At 32.5% G+C, this 6,939-nt stretch overlaps 2 long non-coding RNA genes across 2 annotated transcripts; one reads left to right on the top strand and one right to left on the bottom strand.

The window, feature by feature from the left end:
• Positions 1-358: 358 nt before the first annotated feature.
• Positions 359-4,139, bottom strand: LOC132696619 (uncharacterized). Its single transcript, XR_009618054.1, has 3 exons — positions 4,032-4,139; positions 3,591-3,958; positions 359-3,205 (listed from the first exon to the last, which is right to left on the bottom strand). It is a non-coding gene; the product is annotated as an uncharacterized LOC132696619 (long non-coding RNA).
• A 162-nt stretch (positions 4,140-4,301) lies between these two features.
• On the top strand, positions 4,302-6,699 carry LOC132696014 (uncharacterized). The gene is made up of 3 exons (XR_009617978.1): positions 4,302-4,368; positions 4,425-4,588; positions 6,480-6,699. It is a non-coding gene; the product is annotated as an uncharacterized LOC132696014 (long non-coding RNA).
• The last annotated feature ends 240 nt before the right edge of the window (positions 6,700-6,939 follow it).

Below are 6,939 nucleotides of genomic sequence, written 5' to 3'. Positions count from 1 at the left end.
TAAGGTCAGTGGCACTCAACTACGAGACTATGGGAAGGCCGACTTATATCACGGCATGTTCATAGACAATTCGTCAGCGTACAAGCAAATATTTTGCACCGACGCTCTACAATATGCTTTTGGATCATATTTCTGCTATAATTACATTATAAAAAATTGAGAAAGCGTTGGGATACTCGAAATTGACAGAAAAACACTTCTCATCAACTTAAAATACCCTTGTGTATTTGCTTCACTCATAACTTAGTTTTGTTATGGATTAAGAATGGTACAGTATTTTTATATCTATATATTTTACACACCTGTTATATTTTTTGCTGATGGATTTATCAGGAGGACTGTATTTTGTTACATCAATGATTCGTAAAAAATGAAGTCATACCGAGTTTCTCCGTTAATTTAGAAAATGGCAAATCCTGGCACTTTTTCAGGGGGCACACGTGCGAAGGCTATCGCCATATTTCAGGGACACCTGCCGGCGATTGTTTTTCCATCCCAACTTTTGTCCTTTCGACATGCCAGCAGGCCAGCCCGCCTTTTGTAAATCGCCTTTTATTTCCTCTGTCGTTTGATTAATGTTATTGCAAGCGATCCTTTTTTAAGTCCAACAACTTCGAGCCGGTCTTTATTTTCTTCATGGAAACTTTAATTTCAGACGTCTCTGTTCGCCCACGAAACGCGACGAAGTTATTTTCCAATCAAATGTACCCGGAAATATTAATTACCAATTAAAACATGTTGACAATAAAATTAACGCATTTTTTTGAACCTCCTAAATTTATGCTTTAATGAATCGAAAATTCATTATCATCAATTTCAAAACAAAAACATGACGTTATTCCAATTCCTTTATTATTGAAAATACGTTTCAGCAAAAATTGACAGTTGGTGAAACTGATCAAATAATGATTAAAGACGCCAATATATATTGTGGGAATGTCGATGGTTTATTAAATATAATAAATAAATTAGCTTTGATAAAAAACAAATTCATATTTTAATATTTTTATAGTTTGCTCTTTGAGTTCCAAAAATGTAGTGTTTTTTTTTTATTTCAATTCAATAAAAACCATTTAATGTAATAAGAAAATGACCCACGCAAGAGGAATCTAGAAGATTTCTAAATAGTATTAAAGTTATTTTAGCGAAATTTACAATATTACAATATTACATTACAATATATTATAAAAACTTTCCGTCTTATACAAGGTGTCCAAAAATGTATTCTTATCTAACAAGAAATTGTTTAGCTTAAATTGAATTACTACCTATCTACCTACTTCCTAACTTACTTAAATAATATATCTTTTATTTTATCAACAAATCCAGAGAGTTTTTCTTAGAGTAAGTTAATTTAAATTAAAGAATTTCTTGGTTACAATTTCTTAAGTGATATTTATGTAGATTTAAAGAGGAAAGTAGCTTCACTTCTTTGTATAGATTTCTAACATAGTATAGTGCAAGTACAGACACGACAAAGGTATAATTCTATAAAACTCGCAAAAAATAGGTTGGCAGTGATCTTTGTAACGCGCTCCAACTAATACTCGGATTGTTGTACTGTTACCCAATACCGTGACTCCATGTGATAGCTTCGAATGAAAAAGTCCAATATGTCAAGACTAATAATTGGTTTGAGCCGCCTCATCAAATATATAACACTCAAGAGATCTGACCACAATGAACTTAACAATTTTTATGAAATGTTAGTACTATAAAACTATGTATAAAAAATCTTGTTTTCTCATTTTAAGGGGATAAAAAAAATAACGAAAGAAAGAAGAAAGAAATTCCTTTGAAGAACTATAAAAACAAAATACAGTTCTAGAAGTTGTCCACCTCGTACGCAGTTTTTTCCCGGCGCACGATAAGGTATTGCTTAAATTGAAGTTAGGTGTTCGCAAAACCAGTCTCGTCTAAGTTACGCAACTAAAGCTGTGAAACTAAAGCCCGACGACACTCCTTCACATACAATAACTCGCTCGTAATTCAAAACTTTCTCGGAATTCGTTTAGGTTTTGTTAGAGAAACTTCGTTGGGGACAGGAAATCCTCCACTGAATTTAGAGCATAATTCGTAATATACACGGGATTATTTACGTAATAAGGGCATTTCACGGGGGCGTGATGTTATTTTGATGAAACACAGAATGCATATTTAATAACGCGCGATGAAGTAATGCAAAGAAGTGAACAAATTAAACCCGCGATTATTATCAACAAACAAAACAAAGATGCTGGTTCTGTATTTCACAAGTTAGCGAAATTGGAAAGGAGTGCGGTTTGAAATTAAGTTCAGGCTTAGGTCAATTTTCACTAAATTTGACCATCTTGACCAATTTGAAAACTGTGCTGGCTTGGCGTAAGTCAAACAGTGCTGGCCCATATTTCTTTCTAAAATTTAACTAATATTTGAAGAAATTTATACACGCGTTTCGCACTATTCTCTGTGGCCTATATATTTATTCAGTAGACAACACACTTATACAAATACTACATCATACTCAAAGTATATCTACAAAAATAAACTAATTAAACCTAAAACCCTTAAGTTTATTTTTTATTTTCATTTTATAAGTTTACCCTGGCACTTATTTCAGAAAATGATGTGACAAAATTTTCTACATAATTTAGAAAAAGTAGTCTAACCTACACAATTTAAAATTTTAATACAAACAAATATTAATTTAAAATTTTCATGTTAATCTTGTTAATTTGTGACATTGACATATATTTTTTTGTTATCATTATTAACCCTTCACCTAGGAAATTGTAAAAATGGGCCTGTCAAAATGATTATAATCTTTCACCTATTTGTTTTTTACACTTATTTTATATAACATTTCCCATTCCTGTATTTCTTGTACTTCGGTTTTGTTTTTGAAAATATTCATAACCGTTGTTTTGAAAAATTACTGCACTACAGTAAAACATTTCAATTCCGTTGACAGCTGCACAAAAGAGTAATTTCTAGTTTTTTCGAAGACGATTTTAATACCATCAGTGTTGTCGGGAATAAAGAACCGGAAACTGTCAAAGTGACTAGTGACAGTGTTTAGCGAAACTGCCTTTTTAAAGCAAAACCTTGCGACCGCCTGATCATTGCATACTTGGGTATAAAGAACCAATCTACATTCTTTTTTTTTTCAATCACATTCTTCGTTCTTTTTTCTTCTTTCTTGTTTTGGGTTATTTGTCACAAAAATCTGGAAGAAATAACCCACATGAAGTCTTAAAATAAAAATTATTTACTAGCAAAAATTTCAAGGGTAAATCAAAACAAGAATTTCATCACACGTCTTATATGTTTCATGCATTTAAAATAATAAAACATAACCTACTTAAAATTGCACAAAAATCTAAGTAAAATTAACAGAGATATATACGACATTCATGAAAAAAAAAGTGAAAGTGACAGTGAAGTTGATATAAAGATCCCGAAGAATTTTTGTCAATTCAAAAATGTAACACTTAAAAACTAACCAAAACTACCCTACACTTAAACGCTGAGTATATTTCGCAAAATTCTTATACTAATATTAATATTTATTTTTCTACTCCTTACTCCAAAATATACAGTTATTCACTTACCACGCGTGCGCCAAATATTACTTTAAAAAGTCTTTGTTAAGCACTGTCGAGAACAATTTCGGGCTTTTTCTGTTCTTTGGTCACGGGTTTGGGAGCGATCGGATATTTTCTATCGATTAGACACTTGTGGTATTTGTCGTTTGTCGGTTCTGATGCTTAAGTCACACGTCATTCAGAAATGTTTTTAAAAACTAATAGTGTAAGGTGTAGTATGCCACACGTTCATAAACATCTTCAAATGCCCATTTATTAAAACACTCACATGGCTTGTGCGAAAATAAACTGGTGATAAAAGTGTCAGCTATCAAACTTATTTGAGAAAATGGATACTAAGCAGCCAGAGTTGAATTATGTACACGTTGCTCGATCTGAAAGTGGCAATTGAATTACGTCACCTACAGAAACGCTAAGTGTCTATTTAAAATTCTATCAGATATTTACCTGATTTTCATCGTTTTCCCTTCATATAATAAAGAGTGTGCGAAAATCCAGGTGATACGGTTTCACGGAAAAACAACATTACGTGTAAGCTGCATTGGCTGTTGTATAATGTAACATACGTAAGAAAATGGGCACGAGGTATATAATTTTCTGTAATAACCATGCAGTGTGCATATTAAATGAGCGTTCAAAAGCATCACTTTGTACGACTTATACTCTATACTTATAATAACTATTGCTAAACGACATAGTCGCTTGGAAATTCTACTAACCATAGATACTTTTTAACTGTACAACTACAGGTTATTGTAGAATTTTAAGACGGCGTTGACACAGAGTAATATTCTTCTTCTCCTTTTTTTATATAAAAAATATCTAATTGGCACACTAAAGCTTTTTAGATAGCAAAGAGAGGGCCACCAAATCAATTTAAAATGTCCCAACTGCGGACACCGTAATTACGTAGGTGTGGAAGAGACAATGTAAGAAAACAGATTGAATTCAGAGGTATAGAAGCGAAACGAAATTTATGAAACAATTTTAATTAATTAATTTTGGTGAGTTTTCATGTTGGTTGACACAGCTTAAGTTTAGAAGTCGATTGGTATTAGGTTTTTTCCAATATAGACGAAGACTAAGACAAGTAAACTCATCAGCAGTATCCGAATACAATCACGAAATTGGACATCAAATTTTATTCGATAAAACTACTAACGAAATATCCGAACATTTATAGAAATTTATAAGCAACTAAACAATCTTAACCGCGACTCAGGTCACGAATATGGGAATCAGTCATCCGAGCCCCTTTCAGTTAAGTTCTGAAAAAGCCAACAGGATAGATACGCATAGCAAAACATCATTTTGTGTGAAAAATGCACATTGCGCAAATAAAAGAAACCATTTGGCTAAAAAGGATCTTAAATAACGTCGAAGCGAATGAAAAGTATACCCGATTTCCGAAGCTATTTCAATGAACTACATATTACCCTCCATTCTAACTAGATTAACGAAAGGCAACCGCGGTTGCCTTTATAAAAGTGCAAAACGAAAATCGATAAACTCGGGCCACATCGCCGTTGTTTTGTTACAAAAATAATTCCCGTTAGCGCCATGATTAATGCCGGTTTCGCTACAAATTATGGCAATTTTCGCAGATACACCCCGTGCCCGCGGTATTTTCCCTCCTAACAACTCCACTTCCGCCCTAGCACTTTAACAAGTCATTTAACACTGTGTTAGCTGAAAAGCTACTTTGTTACACACTGAAAAAGTTCCATTTAAATCAACCACATGTCATTTATCTTCTTTACTGTTTAATGTCATGTCCGTTCTATATACGACCCGAATGAAATTTTTTCGGTTCGGTTTAACATTCGTTTCCTTTCAGTTCGGCAAGAAAACATGATTTATTTGCAATTCTGTAGACCGAATTTAACACAGAATGGCACGTTTATTATTATTCTATCTATGGTTTGATGTGGTCAAGAAGCTAGACATATAGGCTTCTGTTCAAATATTTGGATAATTTTTAGAAATAACTTATCTTATTAAAGCTTATGAGTGCAAAATAAGGTCATAACAAAAATGGATGATATAGCGTCATGGGGATACGTGGCTAAACTATCTGATTATTTTGAAATATATATATATAATAATATATATATAATAAAATAGCAGACTGCGACTTAGTTGAGAATCTGCCAGTTCACTCTTATAAAGTTCTTTGTGTTCTTTTAGAAATTACGTGGTAACTATCTAGAAAACAGCCAGCGAAAACTTAGAGTGCCCTTAATTACCATTGGTACATGCCTGTGAGATTTTTATATTTTATAATTCTTATTATAAATTATTACATTTCATTTTCTTAAATTTTTTGGGACGCCTTGCACAATGTCTTTTTAATTATTTTAAAAATTCTGCTCAAAGTCAGAAAAAAAAAATCAGGAAAACAGATAGTGGGGTGATAATATCTAGTCAATAGTCCTTTGCGATTAAGTTGAAGAGGTTAAACTTCGCCATAGGTCAATGTTTTCTTTCTATGTGTTATTTTTTGTTTTCTTTTTTCATTCCACTCCTCTATTCATTTTGACCAATAAACATCATTCAATAATTATTTTTGACTTGTCTATGTAGATTCAGTAGAAAAAAGACTTGTCACTATGTGAGGATCTTATTCCTGAAGTTAATTTTAAAGACCATTCTAATAAACATGGGTTTGGAAACCATTTTTCAGCTTTCATAAAAATAAAAAAAAAGTTTTACATAAACAGGCCTATACCAAATAAATGGTTCATTCTACGTGAAAAACCTTATTCATAGCACCTTCGTTACTGAAGAAATCTCTTTTTACATAATTTCTTGTTTGACCCTGTAGACGTAATTTTTCAGAACTACAGATCTTATTATTACGGGGTTGTTAAATTAAAGAGAGTCTTAACATTTTAGTAAAATCGGTAGATCCTGCGACGTCCCAAGTATTGTATTTTAAATATTCCTTTCGTTCGTAAGGAAGCCCATTCAGCCATTCTAGAGCGCTTTAGAGCAAGATATAATAGATTTCCAAGCAGGCGGCGGGCGGTGTATGAAAGTATGATATGTCGGGAGCTTTAAGTTCTATAGGATGTCGACGTATAAAGCTCTCGGGCAATAGCTTATTTGATGTGACCAAAGGAGGCAATTTATTATTTACACAAAAAGGAATCGGAAGTCCGCAGTTTCAACGATAAAAATGGAAGATAAAAATATAATTAAATAGTAAGTACCAGGACTGTAAGTCCAAATGCTCTAATAAAACATATTAAATAATTTATGGCAGTGTTTAAAAAAATCATTACTGTCATTAATCACATCATTAATCATTTTACTATCGTCCGAGAGCAAGCACCAGGATCATTTTCAATCTATA

This window comes from Cylas formicarius, unplaced genomic scaffold (genome assembly GCF_029955315.1).
Source record: "Cylas formicarius isolate icCylForm1 unplaced genomic scaffold, icCylForm1.1 PGA_scaffold_1__22_contigs__length_36826433, whole genome shotgun sequence".
Lineage (NCBI taxonomy): Eukaryota > Metazoa > Arthropoda > Insecta > Coleoptera > Brentidae > Cylas > Cylas formicarius.
This window is presented reverse-complemented; position numbering and strand designations above follow the sequence as displayed.